Here is a 25,441-nt window from a genome sequence, read left to right on the forward strand (position 1 = left end):
TATCGAGTTAAGGCAGCATGTTTAAATAAAATTATATTACACTGACTTTAAAAAAATGTTTGCAGGTAAAAGTATTCATCATTATCCATCATTTAAATGGCTGCACGTTTTTGCCTGATATACAGAACTAACCATGTTAATTGGAATATATTACCTCAATTTTACTATAGAGTATCAATTATTGTACAAAGTTGGTACAAAGCTATCCAGAAAATGACAAAACTGCTGCTTGCATTAATAAGCTTGCCTCCAGCCAGATCCATTAGACACTTGCTTTTTAAAAAGCCTGCCAGCCGCCTAAGCCTGTGTGAAGGGGGGATCCACATTCGGAAGATCACAAGATAAATTACTAGGGAGATAGATGCCTTTCAACTCAGAAAGAGTGATCTCTTGCTGGCATTCTAGAAAGTGACCATGTGATCATGCTGAGAAACAATTCAGCACTCGGGGCTAATGCTGGCACTGGAGGATGAAGGCGGTTTGCAGGCAGGAAGATGTTGAAAGACTGACATCAATCAGTATTAACTGTGGTGTCTTTGCTGCTCCTGCGTCCCCTTGGGGTCTGCCAAAACATCTCCACAGCAAAGGATGAGGAGGCTGTGATAATGGCTGGTGTCACAAAGCCCTGCAGTTTTTGGGTAGCTGGAAGATTGCTTGGATTTGTTTCAGCCTCCTCCCTTCCCCCTCTGTCGAGAAGATGCCCAAACTATTAGAAAGTGCATATACATTTAAATGCACACTGAACATTTAAAAGAAGTGTGTGATTGACTGGGAAGATGAAAAAAAATATTCCATAGTGACCAATTTGCCCAGATTATCAGAATAAATGACATTTGCCCTTATTCAATATAAGCCTTCCTCCAAAATGGAAGGAAGTGAGACCCGTACTCTAGGCCAGGGAAGGGAAACCTTCGGCCCGTGAGGCGTCAGCATCCGGTGTGTTGCCCCCTCCTCCAATGCTGCAATTTGTGTTGGAGAAAAATACTCTAATTCGAACAATTCAAGCAGCATAGGGGCAGCGGCGTAGCTAGCCGCTCGGGTGCCAGGTGTGGTGCAGGCGTCCTGCTGCCCATGGGGCTGGAGTGCGCTGCATGGAGCCTCTCCGCCACCTCCCCCTAAGCTGTAGGGCGGCTGAGGGAGAGGTGGTGGGCAGACGCAAGTCCCATGCTGCCATTTCAGGGAGCGCGGAGCCTGCAGGCGCCCAAGCCACCATGTCACTCCCAGGAGAGATGCGTGGCTCAGGGCCCACGATAAGTGCCAGCCCCCACAGTGTGGTGCCCAGTGCCAGCCGTGTTTTGTTACGTTTGTTGACTGAATAAAAAGTTTCGTGAGCCCAATTTTTAATTTTTAAAAAGCTCTTATTTTTGTCATTTTGTCGTCCCCCCACCTGGGGCAGCCTGCACGCCTTCCTCCACCACTGCACAGGGGGCATTTTGGGGGGATAACCATCCCTGCCTGCTGCTACTTGGGGTGGGGGGTGGGGAGTGAGAGACAGAGTTGTGGGTGTGAGTGATAGGGGTATGGGGCGAAACAATCTGAGGTGGCCCTGCCCTCTACCATCTGTCATCATTCCAATTTTGGCCATCCCCATTTTCATTTTGGCCCACCCATCACTGATATGTAGTCCCACAGAAAGTTGGCCACCTGTCATGAATGCTTTAGTTGAGATTCCTTCAATGAAGGGGGTTGGTCTAGATGACCCTCAGAATCCCTGCCAACTCTGCAATTCTGTGGATTGTATAATTTTATGAAATCATGAAATGTTCATATAATAAATGCAAGTGTGTAACAAAAATGTGGTGCAAATCCATCATAAAGAGCATTTGGGAACTGGCTTTCACCTGTTAATTCTGTTCTTGCTGTTACATCTCACAACTGGGCTTATATGCCGTACAGCTGTCCTGCTAAGATACCTGTCAGCTGCAGCCCTATGATAAAATAAAACAACCAAATATTTGTACTAATAGGCCTTTAGGCATGTGTCAGTAGAGGTGACACCATAACTTCATTTATTTAAAGCATTTATTGACTGCTTCATATTTCAAAAATCAAATAAACCTCTAAGCTGCATACAGCATAAAAAATGAACAATATTATTAAAACAAAATACAATATAAAACCAGTAAAACTATAAAAGTATATAAAAACTGGAATTCAGGGGTATGCCTTGGAAATTCTGGGCAAAAAGGTATAACTTTACAAGAGATCTGAAGCAGCTGGTGGCTGCTCCTTCTCTTGTGGGCTGGGGAAGGGCGCTCCATGCAGAGGCAACAGCAGAAAATGCCAGTTAAGGGGTCACCACCCTGTGATATTTTATAGGGTGTGGTACCACAAATGGAAACTACAACAGAGTGCTGCAGAGTGTGAAGTGCTGCTGTTCGGGATTCTAGATGGTCCATTCCACCCCACCCCACCCTCCATCACCACAGCCATACTTCATCCAATAGTCTGTTGGAATTTCATAGCCAATGAGCACATTCCACCCTCACTGGAATGTTTTGGGATCCCCCGTCCCTTAGGGGTTCTTCTGCTTTCATGAAAGGAAGGGCAGAGAAAGATGATGATGATAATAATAAATAATATAAATTGTGCGTACTTCTGCAAACTTTGAACTTCCCCCAAGCCTGCTGAGAAATCCTTATACGGCTCATGCTACTTTGGCTACATTAGCAATGGCACTCACAGAACTGAAATCACTAATACTCAATATGATGAGCTTATGCCCCATCTTGAGTGCTGTGAATGTGATAGTGCAGGCCCTAAATTGGGGATCAGCCATTTGTTCATGTTCAAAACATTTGCTTGCTGTAGCAATGTCTCCTAGGAACTTAGGAAGCTGCCTTATACTAAAGTCAGTGTTGTCCACTCTGACCAGCAGCTGCTTTTCAGGCGTCTTTCCCAGTCCTAGCTGGAGGCTTGAACCCAAGACCTTCAGTATGTCCAGTAAGGCTCTACCACTGAGCCATCGTCCTTTCTGCGTTGGGTTGTCTGAACAGGCTGCAGTGTGGTTGACAGAAGAAAGTTTGCTGGCTTTGCATTTCTTGCATTTCTCATGGCTTTAATTGACTGCATGTAGAAAGAAGTTATTAGGAGAGCAGTTAGAATAATCCCTCATTAGTTTCTCTCGAGGCACCTCTTCAGAGCTCTATAATGGATATTTGTGCTGTAATTATCCTTCTTCTATTCCTACACAGAAAGTCTTGCATTGGCAACAGCATATCTGAACTACACTATTCAGCGAGAGCCCATCGTTCCTTAGCTCTTCAGTACAGGAGACTAAACTCCATGGCAACGCTAAATAAAAAGTGGATTTTATTAAATAATGCAATCAGCTATAGTTTACCCTTTGCTACTTAATCTAATAGTAAGCCCACTTGGCTCTTTAAGCTTCTTTCAGTGCACTACAGAATTTGATATTAGAACTGCATAACTGTATTATAGAATTTGGATTATGGAATTTGTTGCAGAATGTCCTGCGGGTGGCGGACGGGAGGGAGGGGAGGAGGGAAATGGAAAGAGCTCTTGAAAGGTTGGCACAGCTCTAGATTGAAAGTTGACTGGCAACTAATGGATAGAGATAAGATTGAATGGCACAGACATTTCACCAGATAAAATGGGGGTGAAAGAAGCAATCCAGCAAGAAATAGACTCAAATGGAGAAAGCACCAAAAGTCTGAAATGCAGGCTGTACCTTTGCTCATGCACCAGGGGAAGACAATTATTTATTTACTTAATTATAAATATATATATACTGACTCAGCAACTGGGACAAAGGAAACAGAGATAACTGCAATGCTATTGTGGCAAGATGTCATTAATATGTCCTACAAGGACAGCCCAGGTCCTTTACATGGTGAGTGTGCAAGTACTGGGGCTGGAGATGTCTTGTCACAAGCAAAAGGTTTTGCTACATATTCCTCTAACGAAATATAGCTAACTGGTCAATTGACCTGGACTTGTTAGGAGCTGATATATATGCTCCCAGGCAACCTGAGCTTCCTTCATATAATGAAACCTCAACTATGTGTAATAACAACCTTGGCATAATAGACTCGGCATAACAGAGACAGAAGGCTCATCTACTCATACCTTTTGCCCTGTCATTACTAGGCACAGGTCCACACTTTCACAGTCCACAGTCAAGTGCTGTTTTTGTTTTTGTTTTGTTTTTTGCCACTTTCCCCAGGAAAACCTGCTCTTCAACACTGAATTGCTGTTTGCTCCACTTTAGCGGCCAAGAATGGGTTTTCACAGGGGAAGTGCCAGGGCAAAAAGAAGAGTGTTCAGACATGGACCTGAAAAGCCCAGACCTATGCTTAGAAATGTGGAACAAAGTTAAGTATGGATGGCCCTGAAATTTTCTCTCTGTGGAAACTTCTATGTGACCTCTGTCTTTTGTCTAAACAAACAGCAGAGGGAATCTTTAGCAGAATTGACACAGTGGAAGTTTCTTGTTTGAATGCCATAATTGGTGCACTGGTCGGGTTAGTGGAGACAGGAATTCTGACTGTAGCGCCGCAGGTGAGAACTACCCACAAAGAAACTAAAGCTAGTGATGGTTTGAAGGTACATCAAGATGGGGATAGGTCTAGGTTGGCCAAGTACCCATCAAATTCAATAACCAAACAATTAGGTAAAAGGTAAAGGACCCCTGGAGGGTTAAGTCCAGTTAAATTTGATTTTGGTGTGCGATGCTCATCACCGCTTTCAGGCCGAGGGAGCCAGCGTTTGTCCACAGTCAGCTTTCCGGGTCATGTGGCCAGCATAACTAAACTGCTTCTGGCACAATAGGACACCATGATGGAAACCAGAGTGCACGGAAACGCCATTTACCTTCCCACCGCAGCAGTATCTATTTATCTACTTGTGCTGGTGTGCTTTTGAACTGCTAGGTTGGCAGAAACTGGGACAGAGCAACAGGAGCTCACCCTGTCACACGGATTCAAACTGCCGACCTTATGATTGGTAAGCCCAAGAGGCTCGGTGGTTTAGATCAGAGTGCCACCCGTGTCATACCAAACGTTTAAAGGCCTTCTATCAAGACTGGAACTTGAACTCAGAAACCTGCTTTTACACCAATATGAATGCTCAAGTGATGGACCTGGAGGAATCATTTTCCATTCTTAACTTAACCACTTCATATCCAAGGCTACTGGATAGTGGAGGAGAATGCTGATAACCCGTGATCTCAGCCTGTCACCTAATTGGATTTGTCTCTTGATGGAACTTTGGGGGCTTCAGGTTGGCCCTCCCTGTTTCCTGCCCTGCAGTGCAGATGGGAGGAAAATGCAGTGAATGGTGAATTAATAAACATACTTTGAAAGACAGGGAATGAGAGGGGAAATCCAAATTCAAATCTAGAAAGATCTCTCCAGATGTTCCACAGGTGGTCATTCATAACTGGCTAGTGAAGAAATCCAATGGAAAAATGAAAATAGAATCTGAACTGCAAGCAGGAATTCAATGTAAACCATTTCCTATATCCAGGGAAGCCCCTACGATGGCTTGAATTCCTGCATCGTATGCAAATTACAGTATCTTTAGCTCTCCTTTAAGTTCCCGTAACTGACTACAAAACATCCAGAAAGGTCTTAACATTCTTTCCTGGAACCTGGTGGGTTGGGCTATTTGATATAATATATTTGCAAGAGACTTGGCTTCATGAACTTAAACCTCCCCTACACTTACAGAGTTATAACTCTTTTAGCCAGCCAGCTGTTAAAAGCTGTTTACCTCACTTGATTTGGCAGGGGAAGTTTGGATAGCAGATTTTTGAATTCAAAATAATTATCTTTTGCTGGTACAAATCGAAACTGAAGTAGGAATATTTCTTTTCTGTATAAACATCTACCTTCCCCCTACTAATAGTCTGCCACTGACCACCAAGCTATAGTCAGATCTAACATCCCAACTGGAGCACTTCAGTCATAAATTTCCTGCAGCATTTATACTTCTTTTTGGGAATTTTAATGCCCAAATTGGAGCAACTGCAAAGGGCCTCTTGCTACCTTTAGGCTTAGGCCTGGAAGATATTTTCACAGAACTCGAGCACTATTTGATAGCTTCTACAATTAATAACTACACACAATCAACACACCTTGACTGGTTGACAGCCAATGCAAAGCGGCTAATAAAGTTATGGCTAAGGCAATTAGGGGTTTACGTAAGAATCCATTAGAGGAATCCATGGAAAATTTGATCAAACATAGATTGGAATACAGCAGTCTGCACAAAAACAATAAAGCTGATTATATCAAAACCCAGTGGCAGGAACTGGAACTAGCAGTAATGGAACAGAAGGAAGACAAATTCTGGGAACTGATGTCTTGGGGTTTAAATGAAGTGATTTCATCACAGGAAGCCTCAGTTCCTGTCTCTTGATTGGGTTAAATATTTCTCCAACATATTTGGTGGTCATTCTGGGCAATCACATGTACCAGCACTGTATAAGTATTTCTCAAGCCTACCTGAATGGCAACCAGTCTCCTGTAATGAGATAAAGGCTTTTATTTCCTGCCTGAAATCAAATAAAGCTGCTGGAGAATATATGCTTCTACCTGAGCTCTATTTACCACCATAAACAACACGGGCCAAATGCCCTCTGGATGGAGAATGAGTATTGGAAGGATCTACAAAACTACTGGCTAGAGATCTTCTCAAAGCTGTACGCACAGTACCTTCTTCAAAATTACATATTGGTTGCAAAATAACAACATTGTTCATGAAGAACAAGTGGGATTCAGAGTACTATTCAGAGTACTAAGAACGTATACTAAGAACATTAAGAACAATCTTCATTGATCTTCCTGCTGTATTCGACTGTATAAACAGACCCTGGGGAAAATTTCAAATTCCTAACATTGACTGCAGACTTGTTCTAGTGAAGAACTATACAGCAATATGGAAAAGAAAGTCAGAGTAGATTTAAATAGTGGGATGACTGATACTTTTAAAATGTCACAAGAAGTGAAGCAAGGTTGCATTCTGGTTCCCACTCTTTTTAATGTTTATATCAATGATTTGGTGCCATATTTAGCCAATGGAAACTATCTCTCTTCTGAGGAATACCCCTCCCCACCCCCTTACTATATATAAGGGACTGGTGACTTCTGTATCAGTGTATCTGAAGAAGTGTGCATGCACACAAAAGCTGATAGCAATAACAATCTTAGTTGGTCTCTAGGGTGCTACTGGAAGGAATTTTTTTATTTTGTCCCTCTCTGCAGAAATTAGGAACAGAAAGATTTCAGTCTTGATGTATGCTGGTGATTTAGTGCTCCTATCTCATTCACAACTGGGCCTCAAAAATCTCTTGGAAGTGTTCATCACAACTGTAAACAGGGAAGCCTATCTATAAATTACTCTAAAACCAAGATTATGATTTTCAGCAAACCCAATCCTAGGTATAAATGGTGCTTAGATCAGTAAGCTATAGAGCAAACTTACTCGTTTATATACTCAGGGTATACCCTTTAGTGAAACTCTCTCTTGGAAGTGTCATACAGAGACAGTGAAAGTCAAAGCACAGAAAGCCATAGGGGCATTGATGAAGCATTGATGACGTTCTGTTACAATAAGAGAAAGCTTCTGATTGAAACTGCCATCAAGATATTTTTTGGTAGCAAAGTGCTTATTCAAATGTTCTGTGGTGTTGAAATCTGGGACTCGGATTTGAACTTCATTAAAGTTTTGGAAACTGTGCAGATTATCCCCCCCCCCCCCCAGAAGCTATACTCTTAACCACCAGAAATATCAGCAGCTCTTCTTCATACAGAATCTGTGTGGCTAACAGGGCAAGAGTGAACTGTGTTCAGTTAAAGTATATTTTAAAAATTGCTGCTATGCCTATTGATAATTTTTCTGCACTGTGCTATATAGAATTGAGTGGTAACCAACTCTGGAAAGCAGCTTGTCAAGATGGTTTAGACCATTATTATTTCCCAGAACTAAGCTCTATTTTGAGCTTGAATAAGTGTCAGCTAAGGGATTGGCTCTTCTGGACAGAATCCAGAAAGAACCTGCAACTAATCAGAATCACCAAATTTTCACCTTGGTATCTACTATTGAGAACAGAGCATTTTAGAGCTGACCAAACTCTCACCAGTTTCCTTAAGAAATTACTTTATTGAGCTGCATTTCCAACTGATGCCCAATGCAGTCTTGTATGGCAACTACAAGGTCCATACACAGACAGACTTTGTATTTGTGGTCAACTTCAGGTGGAAGACATCACTCATTATTTGTTAGCTTGCCCCCAAGAGATTGCTTTCTGAAACCTTTGTTCACACAAGCAAGCAAGCAGGTATACCTCGGCAGAAATGGTTTGGTTTCTTTTGAGTGACAATAGTAGCTTCATAACTCACACAGTGGCCCTCTATGCACTGGCTGCAAAAGAAATGAAAAGAAAAACAGGAAAAAGCTGTTAGATAAATCTGCTATAAATTGTTGTGGTGATTCCGAGGTATAATTTGAAATCAAACCGGATTTGACTTTCTTGGTGTCTCTGGCAACTTATTATTTTACATCATGAATGGTGGCTTATATTATGGATGGATGTTCTGCATTAGTTTATTAATACTATTGCCACAAGTTTGTCATGATCTTTGGCTAAAACAACAAACTTATGAAATGTTGTTGGCATCCTTAGAAAAAAGTGCCACAATGGGACTGGGAGAAGGGGCCGCAAAAAAGGAGAACATAGTGGAAGATGTGTTCTCCAGATTTTCTCACTCTGTTTGAAATTTCACAAAAATGAATGAACCTGGAGGCAGAGCTGAAGAGAGTACCAACTTTGAAAGCCCTCTTACAAATGCTACCCTGCCATATTTATATTGCCTTGCACTCTGTGCACAGTTGTTATCCAAAGGGCATTATCCCTATTCTAACTTCCAAGACTGGCACTACTCTTATGCTATTATCAAAGTTAAAACCCTTCTTGCCTCTGCACAGTTTCCCTCTTGAGCCAAGAGCTTATACTAGTTATCCCCTCCCCACCTTTTTTTAATGGAAAGAAGAAGGAATTCTTATTTTAGTTTAAAAAAACTTTCCTGACTGCAATAAAAGTAGTCAGAAGCTCTCAGGTTTGTCTCCCAGATGTGTATGTATTGTTTACCAGGAGAAATATTTTCGACTCCTTATCAGCCCAAATCTGAGCAAGGAAATAGTCTGTCCTTGACACATGCACAGAGTCCACATGCTTGGAGAGGACTGCCCATTGTCAAATTTCAGCATCAATCTAATTTAAAACAAAAATGCATGAAAATATGCACTTTTCCAGTTTTTACAATACAAAAATACATGTATTTAATGCACAATCTGTATGCGTCTTTGAGAACTGTATTGTAAAATTTGGAAATGTGTGAAAACTGAAGGATAAATGCATTCTGATCTGCTTATTGGTCCAGGAACTGCAAATTAGATCAGTTCACTGAAAAATGCAGACTGAATAAAATTGCCAAGCATCTTTTGTTTTGCATCTTGGTAGAAAGCTCCCATCACTGCCAAATCTCAAATCCCAGAAACAAAGTTCCCAACCTATAATAAGGACACTGGGCACTCACCCCACTGGTGAGTGGACCAATTATTATTGTATATACCCACTCTTGTGAAAAGCCAATCCAGGTTGAGTAAGACATAAATGAGTTTCTTCTCAAGAACAGGATTAACAGTTCCAGGAGAACAGGTGTATGATCTAGTGGACAGATTGTTTAAAAACACAAAAACTCCTCCTGGCAGAGCCTAGTTGGGGCAAAAGGTGTGGCACTCAAGCTGCTGTATGAAGCAGCCAGGAACACACAAAGATACAACACATCATTTCAAGTGATTACAACCAGCTGCTTCAGCAGCTTTGGACTATCTCAAATTTGGAATTTGGGCTTGTGAGGGGAGGAGAAGGTGGCCTGGTTAAGTTTGTCAAACAGTAGAATGGAGGCCCAAACGGGCCGTATTAATCAGACTTAGGGAATTTGTATAGAATTACTTGGGGCACGTGTGTGTGCCAAGAGTAGACCTTTGAAATTATTTGAGCTAAATTAGTCTTGTTCATTAAGTTCTATAGATCTACTATGAGTAGGACTAGGATTGGCTACAACCTAGTGGGTTTATATTTTTGATTTAAAAAGTATGTTGTGGAATCATCAACATATTAAATACAAACAAATGTTCTGCATTGGGGGAGCAGGCTCCTTTTTTTGCACGCTCATGCCATCAAGCTTTGAGGCTCAAAATTCCAAATCATGTCTCCCCCTCCTCAGTTTAAACTATTTAAGTTGTGTCATACTTTGATAGAACGTTAATGGCACATTTTTCTTCTCAGTAAGCAAATTGGCAAGAGACTTTTCTTTACACTTCTTAAAAATGAAACAAAACCAAACAGCCCACCAGATGATCCAGAGGCCCATGGAAAGATTTTATCAACTAACTCATTCTTAGGCATTTAGCTCTGTCATATTTTCAAACATAGTCAAACGTATTTTCAGACATATTTAGGTGGATGAATAAAAGGCTGTGCATAAAGTCTACAGACCACAACTCCATCACTGCCTGAATATAAAATACGGGGGTCAAATGGGGGGGGGTGCCTTTGGATCAGAGGTCCAGCACGAGCTGCACCACTGCTCCAGACAGACGCCGTCAATCAGGTGGAAAGTATTACCCATGAGAAGGGCAGAGAGTGTGTTATTGAAATGCAGAACAAACAAGAGCTCGTGAACTCACACCTTGCAATGTCTAACCTCAGATCATAGTTGCCCAGAATGCTGAAATTCCCCTGCTGTTGTTTGGCTACACATTCTCATCCTATAAAATCATGAAGAATATTAAGTTCATTTTGCTATTTCACATTCTCGTCATTTATTTGAAACATTTCTTTTATATTCCTCAATAGCTAAACTACATAGAGAGAAAATGAGTGGGTGAGAATGAAAGTCCTAGTATAAACCAAACTCAGATTAAAGGCGTGAATGAGAGCAGGACCTCATTTGGGATTGGGCTTTGTTTATGTCTTTCAAGAAAATTTATGGATGAGATGAAGCAGTTGTTTATATTGATTGTAAAATGAAATGCTTCTTTCCTTTCAGGCATTGCTAGTAGCAACAAACCGCAGAGGCATTGGTTGAAGTCTACATGGCATTTCTCCGCATTGTTTGTGAACTGGGCTGTATATGTGGAGTACACATAACCTTAAAAGGAAGAGGACGGCAGTGGAAAGTGGCTCAGTAAGGGTTTGGGAGACATATCTTAAGTGGGAACATTTGCAAGGCAAAGCTTCTGGCTGCAAAGGGGTATTTAGAAGCTATTGTTGCTTTCCATGCATCTTTGAAAACTGAACTAGACAGTTAATTAGGAAACCAATGAGATATCAAATACAGTGGTACCTCAGGTTACATACGCTTCAGGTTACAGACTCCGCTAACCCAGAAATAGTGCTTCAGGTTAAGAACTTTGCTTCAGGATGAGAACACAAATCGTGCTCCAGCAGCACGGCGGCAGCAGGAGGCCCCATTAGCTAAAGTGGTGCTTCAGGTTAAGAACAGTTTCAGGTTAAGTAGGGACCTCTGGAACAAATTAAGTACTTAACCTAAGGTACCACTGTACCATCCATTATTAAGAACATATAATGAGCTGCAACAATGATGGCAAACGTGAATAAATACAGCATTAACCAGCTGTTCAGACTCCGTTTTTGTTAAGTGTGTTCCTAATGGCCAAAGATGATTAAATATTAATAAGTAGCTATCTTGTTAGACATAAAATGAGGTCTACAGAGCTGTAGTTTTATGGAGTATCGTTTAGAAATTGAAGTCCCAAGTATAGCTTGGCAAATGCATTTCAGCTGCTCCTAAAGACAAAGCCCAGGGAAGGAGCAAGAAACCTGCCTTTGAGAACCTCACTTATTGGTAAGGGGATTGAACAGTGGAGTGGAAGTATTGCCAGAAATCAAGGATTTAGCATTCAAGCACCCATTAGAATCTCAGCTGTTCAAAGAGATTTCTAGGCCTTATACTTCTGGAGATTGACTGTTGAGAAATATAAGCTAAGGGATCTGAAGCTACAGGGATAAGCTTGCCCGGGGTGGGGTGGGGAATGAGAGTTTGTTTCACTTTTCACAGATTCCTGTCCCCACAGCTGGTCATACCATTAGGCAGAGTGAGGCAATTGCCTCAGGCGGCAGATGCAAGAAAGTCATGGTGCTCCTCAGCTCTTGCTGCTGAGCTCCCTGACTATACCCTTTGGTTGGAGGCTAGCACTGTGTGCCAGGCACCTTGCCCTCCACCGCTATCTGTCTACCTACTGATCTGTCTCAGGGGCAAGGCTGTGTCCCATTGCTAGTACTGAAGTAGGATTCACTGCTATAGGTGGATTGGGTGCATGTGTGTGCCATTTTGTCCTTTGCCTCAAGCAGCAAAATGTCTTGGGTGGTGCTTATTATATGCTCTGCCCTCTTCCTAACAGTCTGGGAGCAGCTTCTATGTGACGCAGTTTCACACTGCAAGGGTTCCCATATGAATAATGCAACAACATAGGGTAATCATGGAAGTCTTTTCCAGGAAGAACTGGTTAGCACTCCTGGTGGAATGTGAGAAAGACCACAAATATCCCAGCCCAAAGGGTTGTGTTAGTCATACATATAGCTCTGTGGTACATGAAACAATGTCTTGAATGACTGTGAGAACACATGGAAGTGACCATTTCTGCCATCTCTCTTGATTTGTATCTCAAATCAAATTGCTCTTGATTGACATCTCATAGAATAATAATTGACATGGATTTTGCATAATATTTTTTTCTGGGAAGCTTGTAGAACAAGACATTCCATTTTTACAAAATGCTAGGTTCTTAAAAAAGCAATGACAAACCTAGACAGCATTTTAAAAAGTAGAGACATCACCTTGCCAACAAAGGTCCGTATAGTAAAAGCTATGGTTTTCCCAGTAGTGATGTATGGAAGTCAGAGCTGGACCATAAAAAAGGCTGATCGCCGAAGAATTGACGCTTTTGAATTATGGGACTGGAGGAGACTCTTGAGAGTCCCATGGACTGCAAGAAGATCAAACGCATCCATTCTTAAGGAAATCAGCCCTGAGTACTCACTGGAAGGACAGATCGTGAAGCTGAGGCTCCAATACTTTGGCCACCTCATGAGAAGAGAAGACTCACTGGAAAAGACCCTGATGTTGGGAAAGATGGAGGGCACAAGGAGAAGGGGACGACAGAGGACGAGATGGTTAGACAGTGTTCTCGAAGCTACAAACATGAATCTGACCAAACTGCGGGAGGCAGTGGAAGACAGGAGTGCCTGGCGTGCTCTGGTCCATGGGGTCACGAAGAGTCGGACATGACTGAACGACTAAACAACAACAACAACAACAACAGGTTCTTAAAAATCTGAATTAATGGTCCTGCTTATAAGACAAGCAAATGTACACATTCTGAACCAATTAAGGGTTGATGTGCACCAGATTAGTGACATTTAGCTTGTGTATCACTATGGGCCAGGAACTTGGATATAAACCATGTTATATCCCTACTTAGCTATGAAGCTCATTGAGTGGGCTTGGCCAATTTGCTCTCTCTTAGCCTATGAGAGGATGTTTGTGAAAGCTGGGTTTTTGCAGAGCTGCCATGACACTCAGCAACAGCTTGCTGGGTGCTGTGGAGTGCTTCTGCCAGGAAGAGACTCAGAACCTTCTTTCAGCCAGTTAAGCAAATAAGCACACATTTGCGTGGCTTCCCCTCTACCTCTGCCCAGTTCTGTGCTGGATAACCACTGTGTGATGCCAATACAGTGCATCTTGTGAAGGTGACTGTTCCATATTTGAGGACATTGGCTGTGTTGTTTTGATCCAGTGTGTGCTAGATTTGTTTGGAACATTGGCACACAATGGATAAAACTGCAGTCATCAAACCACTTTTTTTAAATGAAAGTGTCTCTAAAACAGTATCCTCCAAGCAGTGCTATATAACCCAGTGGTAGAGCATCTGCTTTGCATGCAGAAGGTTCTAGGTTCGATCCCTGGCAACTCCAGGTACAGCTGGGAGAGACTCCTGCCTGAAATCTGCAGCTGTATCACGGTACGTTGTATGTACTGCACAAGCTGATAACATGAGGTTCTTCAGCCATCATTTTGCATAGCTTGGCATCTTCTGTGCCCCCGGGAGTGGTGGCAGCAAGCAAATAATTGGTGAGGAGAAGCAGAATTACTAGAGATGTCTCATGGGTTGCAATCTGTGTTCCCATGTTAGCTTTTACATCTGGTGTGCCTCTGCTGTTTTGAATAGAACCATGTGGCTACATTCCTGGCAACCTTAGCTGTGATTATATCTAATTATTTTCAAATGTTTTAAAAACAATTTTGTATTGTTCTGCTGTTCTGCTGTGAAAATTAGTATGTCTTTTTCCTTATTAGCCTACCATGGAAGCAAACGAATTTTCAAGACACCTTGTGTATTAAAAGCCAAGGTAATGGCAATTGGTAACCATAAAACAAGGCAAAATTTTAAGCATATTAATAGATATTAGCTCCATGAGATCAGAAAGGATCAAAAGTGAGCATATTCTTAAACTAAAGATATGAAGATATCCTTGTTATTTGCACTCACTTTTTTCCCCTTGAGATACAGTTGTTAAAAATATCTGTCCAGATTCAGAGACAGCTTCTGAAACAGCCTCACAATACAAATCATTTCACAAATTAACAGATTCACTGCAACTCCCCACCCCTCACTAAAAACCAGAAGCTGAATCAGGCTTGAGATGTTTCTCATGAGGAGATGAGGATCTTCAACTGGGTGTCAAGGGAAAAAGAAGGTTAACAATAGTTCAGAGACACTCGGCCAGGTAATGTTATGTTTTCTATACTAGGAATGTCAGGGTGAAATTCGTGATTGGATTTTGCTCCATATTCTCACTGTCACTTAAGGGTTATGACACACCATCAGCATAGTGTCAACAATGGAAGAAATCATCTCCAGCCATTCAGTCGTGGCTTTGTTGTGATAGCAGCATCACCAAAACAGAGCTTAGCAAATAAATGTCCATGACCCACAAAGCATTGTATTATTCCCCTCTGCTAAGAAAAAAAAAGAACTTAGCTTTGAAAAGGCACTGGAGAAGAAACCAGCCCACAGTCAGTATTCTTGTTTTCTTATATAAAACAGCCCATAGTTTCTAACAGAGAGCAACTTATATAGGGAGGGACGTAGTGTTGTGTTTGTCCCTATAGAGTGAGATGAGTGCACAACCCTAGAGTCTGGCAAGACTGGCCCATACAGGCAGGGGTACCTTTACCTTAAATGACTAAACAACAAAAGTAGCCCCACATAGAGCACATTGCAGTAATCCAAGTGAGAAATGACCAGAGCATGTACCACTCTGGCCAAGAAGGTAGGATCGCAGCCAGTGTACCAGATGGACCTGCACCTCCCTGGAGAGCTGTGAGTCTATAATGACCCCCAGTCTATGCACCTGGTAATATGTAGAACAGTTACCTCATTCAGGACCAGGGAATCCCCACACCTTCCTGTCCCCCAGGGATTCTGTCCTGTTCGGATTCAACCTTGATCCATTAACCACCCTCCAACCACTTCCAGACACTCACACAGGACATTCACTGTCATCACTGGTTCCAATTTAAATGGGAGGTAGAGGTGAGTGCCATTCGCATACTGATGAACACTCAGCCCAAACCGCCTGATGACAGGGGCGGATCTACTATGAAACTGACGAAGCTTCACCTTCAGGGCCCCTAATCCTGGAGGGCCCCCAGAAGTGATTTTAGTCCACATGGCTTCACAGTCTTTGGTCTAGTGGACCCAATTTGCATTGCACAACTCCAATTGATTATTTTTGTTGTTGTATATAGCTCAACAATTCAGAAGTTTGAGAGTCAGTAGCACAACATTTGAGAGTCAGTGGAATATCACGGTAACTTGAAAACTATGACTTTGACATGTGAAATATTCCAGTGCAGCAATTTTAATCAAAATCTGAGATGAGGTAGTTTGTTTGTTTTTTAAAGTGATCTGCCATGGAACAGCCCCACAGAAGACAATAACGGTGGTTACCCAGACCTCATTGCTGGTTGTGAAGGGGCCCCCAGATCTGTTCAAGCTTCAGGGTCCCAAAAATGTAGGTCCGCCACTGCCTGAGGATCTCTCCCAGCGCCTTCATATAGATGTTTAAAAGCATGTGGGAGAAGGCAGAGCCACGAGGCTCCCTACAAGTGATTGCCCAGGGGTCTGAACACTCATCCCCCAACACCACTTTCTAGACACGGCCCAGGAGGAAGGAGCTGTACAGCAGTGCCCTCAGCTCCAAACTCCTGTAGACGGTCCAGAAGGATGCCATGGTCAATGGTATCAAAAGCCGCTGAGAGATCCAGCAGAACCAGGAAACAGTTTTCACCTCTGTCTCTAGCCCACCAGAGATCATCAGTGTGGCCAAGGCAGTTTTGGTCCTATGATGGGGCCTGAATCCCGACTGGAAGGGGTACAAATGGTCCACATCCTCCAGGTATGCCTGGATTTGTTCAGCGACCACCCACACAATCACTTACCGGATAATAAAGTTACTTTTGAAAGAAGATTTAATTGTGAAGTCTAAGCATAACATAGCTTGAGAGACTGCCTTCTCCCTACCCCTTATGTTATCATACACACAGTAATGGTCATGTTGTTCTGCAGGAAACCTTTCTCCACATCAGAAGCCCACTCCACAGTAAGTCTAAGCAGCATATGATAGAGTTATGACAGGCACCCTCTAGCTGCACTTTCCAGAAACAACAGAAGATATTTCCCTTTTTAACCAGCACTTCCAGCTGCATGAAAATGTGTTCATTTTGTGGTGGTGTTGATGATGATGATGGTAATTTCACAAGTCTCTGTTAGGATAACAATAAAAGGTAGTGTCAGAATAGTTGCAAACTTTTGCTTGGTACCCTCAGAATTCTTCACCCCCTCCTACCCAACCAGGCTCTCACAATCACATTCAAACCATCCTTTCCCTTCCCTTCCCTCCCTCCCTCCCTCCCTCCCTCCCTCCCTCCCTCCCTCCCTCCCTTCCATCTACTTACCTGGCTGCAGACATCAGTGGCAGAAGTGGGAGTTCTCTCCTGGCTTTGTGTCCAGCACTCGTCTGTGTAACTGCCAGGCACAAGCAGACCTGAGAAATTAAGTTTTCCAAAGAGCCAGTGCAGCCAAGGGCTAAGAGACCTCTCACTGCTCCCATGGCTGTTGGAGCTGGCAGCTAAATGGAGGTTGGATGGAAGACTCAACTAAGGGCTTACCTGCACTTGGCGGAAGGGTCGCACTAATGACATAATCAGGGGCATGATGGGGTCCAGTTTAGCCAATAATTGGTGCCAGAATAAACGGAGAATGTGACAAGTTTGGGGGAAACAGTTCCATTTTCTATAATTGCCCAAGACATTGAAGCTAGATCAGCCCTGGGCTAATCTAGAAACACATTATTCCCATTAAGTGAACCAATGCCCAGAGTTAGTCCTCTAGATTTTTGCCTCTACCTGTCTAGGTGTGTTTGAGGGGCTGTCCCATAACATTTACCGTATGTTTAGGATTTTTACAACATGGACAAGTGTAATGCTGCATTTGAGGAATGATGTTCTTTAGTTGGACAATTACTCAGTTCTTCAGAGAGAAAGTATATCAAGTAGAGAACTAGAGCTGCCTTGCTTCGTCTCACTTTTGCTTAACAAGGCCTAGGGAGTGTCAGGAAGTAGATGGATCACAAAGGAGATGGTTGAGTCCCTCTTTTGTCATTCTTCTTTTCTTGTCTATATGAGTCTTTTCCCCTTGCTGGTAGTCAGTGAACCTAAGGATCAAAAAGTGCTTGCTTTTTAGTGTTCCTCAGATTATCAACAAAAGCTATCAAAGCAAAGCATAAGATCTCAGGCTCCCAGAGACTTCTGAAGGTGAAAAATAGCATCTAAAATGAAAATAATGTCCTTGAAGATTTATTTTAATCAAACATTTTCAGCTCTGACTGGGAGGTTTAGAGGCTGATCCTACCGATTGCCTAGTGCTCTTATCTCTTAGAGAATGAGAATCTGTCAGAGCTCAGGGACTTCTAGAATTGAGTCCTTCACCCTCCATTGATTTATACACATATACATGCATGTACACACACATGCACACACAGTTTTCAGATACATTGGAAGCCGGTTAAATTTGTCCACAGCTTTTATTCACCTTTTTGTATAGCATTGTCATCTACTTTATTTAAGATAATCAGTTTGTAAAGCAGTTTAGGAGAACACTTCCTTCGTAATGAACTCCAGCAAATGAATCAATGAAATTGCTAATATCATAATGCTGTTTTACAAATATATGGTGCAATTGCATTTGGAATTCTGTCTGGCCTGGCCACTGCATCTAACAAAAGGATATTTTAGTACTGCAAGCTGTGTAGAAAAGCACAGCCAAAATGATCAGAAGGCTGGAAGAACTCTCATGTGAGGAAAGGTTACACCTTGAGCTTTTCAGCTTAGGGAAAAGATGAGTAAGGAAAGACAAAGATACATAAAATTATTCACAGTGTGAAGAAAGATGATGGAGAGAGTTTTTTCTCCCTCTCTCATCGTACTAGAACCTCATGTCATCCAATGAAGCAGAACGGTGGGAATTTTGAGACAAACAAAAGTAAGGACTTGTCCACAAAGTGCATGGAATTTGTTGCCACATGATGTAATGATAACCACCAACGTGAATAGTTTTAAAAGGGAATTACACAAATTTATGAAGAATGTGACTGTCAATTGCTACTACCTATGATGGCTCTATATTACCTCCAGCATCAGAGACTGGTTTCTAAAGAACATGAATGGGAGAGTATGGTTGTGCTCATATGCTGCTTGTGGGGTTCCAATAGGCTAGCTATTGCGGCAACAGGGTGCTGGATTACATTTAGACAGGCCTTTGGACTGATTCAGCAGGTCTCTTCTTGGGTTCTTATGACTCCCTTGTTTCAAAGCAGAAACTAAGTGTCAGCTTTGCAGATATGAAGCTGCAAAAGAGAAAAATGGAGGAAAACTCAGGTTGAATCCAGATGTGAAACCACCTTCTTATATTTAGGGTCTGTGTATGACTGGGGTACCAAGTTGCATGGGTGGCCCAACTGCACAGAAACATGGCTCACTGGCAGAATTCTTCTGCAGACAGCAATGCACAGCAATAGTGGTGGAGGTACTTAAAGCATGGTTCCACTCCACTGTCAACGTGGATATGTCCTACCTGTGAATAATGAGTGGAAAAGACCAATATTAAAGCAGATATGAACTCCACACATAAAGAGGGGCTACTGCTCAAGTAGTAGCTCAAGTTTGCATGCAGAAAATTCTGGGTTCAATCCCTAGCATCAACAGCTTAAAAAAATTGTAGGGCTAAAAATAAACCTTGTTTCAGGCTCTAGAATACTTCTGCCAGTTGTGGTAGGCAATAGTGGACTAAATGGACAAATGGTTTAACTACATATAAGACAACTATATTGATTCAGTTCTGTTATTTGGCTAGGGGCACCAGAATTCAGAGAAAAATCTGTCTCCTAGTTCAAATTCTGATTTGTACTGATTGCAGATCACTTCATTCAGTATTATCACTTCATCCAATACTATCAAATGTTCACTTCCATATATTTGCACATCTGTATTTTATTTCAGCTGCATAACATCATGGCATTTGTAGTCTGAGGGCTATTAGTCTTATGCATGGATGTTTTGCAAAACTGCAAAACATCTCTAAAAGGTTAAAGCTATTGTGTAGAAATAATGATAGTAATGGATAGATAGCAAAGAGGTCTTAATAGTGAAAATACAGATGATTTGGCAAGGAAAAGTTGAAGCAGGTTTGTTGAAATCATGATGGATTTCAGAATGGTTGCCAGATTTGGGGTAGCTTTTGAAGTCACAGAACCCTTCATATCTGAGCTGAATTTTAGTTATATTTCGCTTTTTTTCTTGCCAGAAAACCACCAATACCAGGTATTCCTGCTCCCCAACTTGGTTTTACCAAATCATTTTACAGATTCATCAGCACATTTACTGGGGAAGAAACCCCACTGAACTCACTGGTGTTTTCTTCTAATTAGACACGCATAGCATTGCATTCCTCCACATGAAAACTTTGGCATGGTTGTCTCTTAAACCATTGGGTTTAAGAATAAAGCATCTTTGGGTTATTTATTTTGCTATTTCTCAAAATAACTGACAAATCGAAACAACCCATTTCAATATGAAACTTCTTCAGAATCATTGTTTTTATCTAGCCAGCCCTAGTCCGAGAACATGCAACCTCCTGGTGCAGAAAGAAAGTGTCAGGGACCTGCCATCAGAAGAGGGGAGGGAGGCAGGGGAATACAGAGGGCCTCCAATGCTTCTGGGGAAAGCCACACCTCCAGTGGAGATGAGAGGGAAGGGGCCAGCCAAGCGAGGAGAGGGCTTGGAAGATGCTGCTGAGAGCCCAAGCGCCTCACCTAGCCCTGCTGGCCAGGAGGCACAGACACCACTTCCATCACCCAGCCTGCGCAGAGGGGTGAAACGCAAGGACGGGAGGAGGAGATTTGAGATGTCTAAGTTCTTATGTTGGGGGAGAAGCTGGAAGGGGCCACTCCCAGATTCTGTCAGTGACTAAGACGGACATGAACTTTGGAGATGTGCCCTGTAAATAGTTTGCACAATAAAACCTGTAAAAGACAGGTTTGGAGTCCTGCCTGGTTACTCGCGAGCAACCACCAGCAGCACCTGACAGAAAGGTTTTACTCAGAGGCTTAATAGTTATAGGCTCCTCTTTCGCATATGAGTTGGAAAATAGGCCAAAATGTCTTGTTCTGAAACATGACAGGGCCACAGACAAGATTCTGTGAAAAATAAAACAAAGTGTGAAGTCATAAATTTTTCAAATAAGTGAACCGATATCTCAGGCTAATTCAATGACATTAATGTGGTAGCTCTAAGATTTATTCTGATACGGAAGGGGGGGGGCATGTCTTCTTCACCTCCTTCTTCGCTACAATATATCCATTTATTTCCAGTTGTCAATGTCAAAAGGGACTAAAATCTATAAAATTCATAGAAAATCAACGTGCCAAATACTCTCCATGAAGAGATGGTTTCTTCCCCCTCCCATGTTCAGTAACAGATTTTCATATTTTTTAAAGAAGAAAATACAATAATAATGACTGGGATCATAAGAGGTTTCATCCCTTTTATGTTATACTAAAAAGGCTGTGATATTGCCCCAAAGTTGTTGGTCTGTTTGACAGCAGAACTATTCTGGGTACAGCTGCCTGCAATTAAAACAATTATGCAGATCCCATGTCTTTCTAGTTAAATTCGTGCTGGGCTTGTTTTTCCAGGAGGGCCTCTGTTAGTCTGGGCAGATAATGAAAGGAATTAAGAAGCGCAGGAGATATATGGAACCCCTCCTGAACAGGTCCTACCCATAGCAGAAAGGTAGGTGAAGAGCTGTAGCTCAGTGGTAAAACCCATGTTTTGCATGCAGAAGGTCCTCAAGTAACACTCGGGAAGACATCGGCCAGAACTCCTGGAGTACCACTGCCAGTCAGTGTAAAAAATACAGAGCTAAATGGACGAATGATCTGATTCCATCTAAGGAAACTTCCTATGTTCCTAGCATCATTGTAGTGTTCCTACGACCTTCTTCACAGTTCCCATGGCCTTTTTGACTTCAGCATATCCTCTAACATTTCCCCGATGAAAATAGGAATTTCACATTCCATAATGATAATTTTACTATTTATACCCCACACATCTTACTGGGTTGCCCCAGCCACTCTGGGTAACTTCCAACATATATAAAAACATAATAAAACATAATAAAACATTTTTTTAAAAAAACCTTTCCTATACAGGGCTACTTTCAGACTGCTTGGGGATCAGATAACTCCATACCCTCCAACATTTCTCCAATGAAAATAGGGACATCCTAAGGAAAAGTGGGACATTCTGGGATAAATCAGAAACCGGGATGGCTTCCCTAAATTGGGGACATCCCTGGAAAATAGGGACACTTGGAGGGTAAGAACTTTATAGCTAGGCAACAAGCTCCTTGGTTCTCAGCCTGCTCCCTGGGGACTATCTGAGATACTGGAGCAAAGTGCTTATACCGTTGGCCTAGGACTGAACCAAACATACTCAGTGTTCTTGTTTCATATTAAAATTGCATTCTCTGAATCAACGTGTTTATTAGTTATTAGCCATGCAAACACTGGCTGTCTTTTTAAAAGATGTTTTCTCTTTCATTTACTTAGTACTACCTTAATTTCATTTAATATGCACCCCACCTTTCACTTTATACCAGATCCAAAAGGTGTGTTAGACCTAAAGTGGAGAGGCAAAGGTTCACATGCTGGCTCAGCCATGAAATGTAATGTATCTTTGCCACTATCCCCCAACTTAACTTCACTTACTGGACAGCTGCTGATAAGGCAAAAGTGAGAAGAACTGCCCTGCACTTTGTATAATGGAAAACTAGGACACGATTCAGGCAAAGTTAAGCACTTGTGAAATCTTAGGATAGAACCTCCTCAGACACACACCAGAGTTCCTGTCATTCCATGAGCTACTGGTCTCTTGTCAACAATCATATTTGCCATAGGCCCATTTTCTTTACCTTGCTAGCCAGGTGCAGGAGCATTTATGCCTCAGGTCCTGACCGCAAGCAACCAGCTGGACTTGTCATTTCCTCTTGCTCCTGCTTGAGGAATTCCTTACCTGTTCCTTGGCCCTCTCATTGCCTCCCTCAGGCTCTCTGTCCTTTCTTCATCCACTGCTGTTCCTGAGCAGCAGAAACTGTGCATCAGGGAAACACATGGAAGGGAAATTATTTTCTGTCTGCTTCTGCCACAGACATTTAGCCTTATGACAGACAGCTCTAGCAGAAAAGCCAGCGTGACTGGGCATCGAACAGGACCATAGAGTTGGAAAGGGGGGGGGGGGGCTAATCTAGCTCCTTCTGTGAGACAGGGCACTTCATTCCCTTCTCAGCCTTATCAGATCACCCAACTGAAGGGCCACTTTTCCTAACACCAAATCCTTTTTGCTTTACAGCCGTTGTGATAGGTTACGATTATATTAAGCTATAGATATTACTTCATTTATTTCTCAAGATGAGAGGAGTTAGGTTTTCATTGGGCAATGTTTAAGGTTTCATTTGGCAATGTTTAAGGGATGCGGGTGGCGCTGTGGGTTAAACCACAGAGCCTAGGACTTGCCAATCAGAAGGTTGGCGGTTTGAACCCCCGCGACGGGGTGAGCTCCTGTTGCTCGGTCCCTGCTCCTGCCAACCTAGAAGTTCGAAAGCATGTCAAAGTGCAAATAGATAAATAGGTACCGCTCCGGCGGGAAGGTAAACAGCGTTTCCGTGCATTGCTCTGGTTCGCCAGAAGCAGCTTAGTCATGCTAGCCACATGACTGGAAGCTGTACGCCGGCCAATAAAGCGAGGTGAGCGCCGCAACCCCAGGATCTGAGGCAAGGTAAAGAAACCCCTTTAAGTTTTTATTCCAAAATATTTCCTCTTAAACAGATATTCACAAAATGTGCATGCATAAAATAAAACCTTTAAACGAGAGAACTATAAGATCCATGGTGGGAGAAGGAGACTTTCGACTGTCTAACCTGATCTTTCTGTATTACACATATTCACTATGCGAATAAATTTTTAAGAACTAAACTAGCTCCTATACTGCTATTCTCATTTTATTTATTTATTTATTAAATTTGCATCCTGCCCTTTCTCCCAAAGGCGCCTAGGGTGTCAGGGTGGCACACATCAAGCAATAAAACAGTAAAGGTAAAGGTAAAGGGACCCCTGACCATTAGGTCCAGTCGTGGCCAACTCTGGGGTTGCGGTGCTCATCTTGCTTTATTGGCCGAGGGAGCCGGTGTACAGCTTCCATGTCATGTGGCCAGCATGACTAAGCTGCTTCTGGCGAACCAGAGAAGCGCATGGAAACGCCGTTTACCTTCCCGCTGGAGTGATACCTATTTATCTACTTGCACTTTGAAATGCTTTGGAACTGCTAGGTTGGCAGGAGCAGGGACCGAGCAACGGGAGCTCACCCCGTCGTGGGGATTCGAACCGCCGACCTTCTGATCGGCAAGTCCTAGGCTCTGTGGTTTAACCCACAGCGCCACCCTTGTCCCAAAGCAGAGACATCCTAAGAACATCCTAAAAACAATTCCAACACAGATGCAGACTATGTGACAGGAACAACAGGAAGTAGTGGAAGAAAACGTAAAGCAAAGTGTGTGGGGGGGTGTGATTTGCACCTTGCCTACTTCAGGGTTTATAGATTTCAGTGAAGGTTTACTTAAGTTTAAATAGTTTCAGGATTGCGTCCTTGGTTTTCTCCCAGAATAACTGAAACATTTTTGTGATTAATCTGATTTCCACATGAACTGTAGCAGTTTAATTTCCCAGCAGTGGAATAGGTGGCGGCCTCAATATAAAGAAATATAGGGAAAAATGCACCTTCACTTCAAAAACTAGTTAACGTTCCTCCAAGACTTTATACATGAAATCTCATCTCATACAAACCAAACACACTTAAAATAAATACACAATAAAATGCTTGGGACCAAAACGGACGTGACACAATCAAGATTGTTCTTTCCCCCAGAAGCTGCTATTAATCCCACTGGAAAAACAAGAGCAGCAGAATACAACACAATGCTTGCCTTTTCCACCTCTCTCCCTCCAGCAGGGCTAGAGGGAGGGCTGCTTCAGGGGCAATTTCAGTCTGGAAAAAAGGAAGGGGGGAAGCTAAAGAATAACTCCCCCCAAAACCACTTCTCCAGTCAGCAATGGATTCCACTGACCCACCCTGTGGCTTTTTGAAAGGATGCTGGTGTAACCTTGAAAAACAGTGGCTACACAGGTCACACTATTAATCAGCTGTTACTTTTGGAAGAGTGGAGTTGCTTCAAGTCAATGACAGCGCCTTTGCCCTTACAGCTTTAATGAATATCTCTTGAACAGCCTTGACAAATGATGATGTTGCTTCAAAAGGTCTAAAGGCACATCAAATACTCAAACATAGTGTGCTTTATCATAATTTATGAAGTAAATAACTTGTAACTCCAGCATTTATAAACACAGCTCTGTTATTACAGATATAGTGACCTGAAAAAATTACAGGATCTTCCATACCCACTTCAAAGAGGGTGCACTGCATACAGAAAATCCCATTAAAGAGGAATACCCAAGATAATAGAAGTCAAAGGCAAACCTGTATCTGCCTCCTTTCCTTCCCTATCAGCATGGTGTGGCTTTTCTAGTTGAGATTGGAGAACTTTGGTTCATTTACTTAGTTTCCTAGACCTGCAGTCAAAATGGGAACAGTCTCAGTCAAAAAGCCACAAGCTGTCTTCATTCTATAGACTTCTTGCTAATGAGTGAGGATTTGCC

At 42.4% G+C, this 25,441-nt stretch overlaps 2 long non-coding RNA genes across 3 annotated transcripts in view; both read right to left on the reverse strand.

The window, feature by feature from the left end:
* Positions 1–11,550, reverse strand: part of LOC310659795 — a 159,629-nt gene extending 148,079 nt beyond the window's left edge. The window contains exon 1 of the long non-coding RNA XR_014503013.1: positions 11,376–11,550. This is a non-coding gene — a long non-coding RNA (uncharacterized lncRNA). The remainder of the gene's footprint in view (positions 1–11,375) is intronic.
* A 5,018-nt stretch (positions 11,551–16,568) lies between these two features.
* LOC310659769 lies at positions 16,569–25,441 on the reverse strand. Of its 2 annotated transcripts, XR_014502983.1 has the most exons (4): positions 25,263–25,441; positions 22,645–22,823; positions 17,073–17,830; positions 16,569–16,880 (listed from the first exon to the last, which is right to left on the reverse strand). It is a non-coding gene; the product is annotated as an uncharacterized lncRNA (long non-coding RNA). The 2 variants fall into 2 exon arrangements; XR_014502984.1 differs by lacking the exon at positions 25,263–25,441 and having other exon boundaries at positions 22,645–23,129.

This window comes from Podarcis tiliguerta (genome assembly GCF_965153285.1).
Source record: "Podarcis tiliguerta genome assembly, chromosome: 11".
Lineage (NCBI taxonomy): Eukaryota > Metazoa > Chordata > Lepidosauria > Squamata > Lacertidae > Podarcis > Podarcis tiliguerta.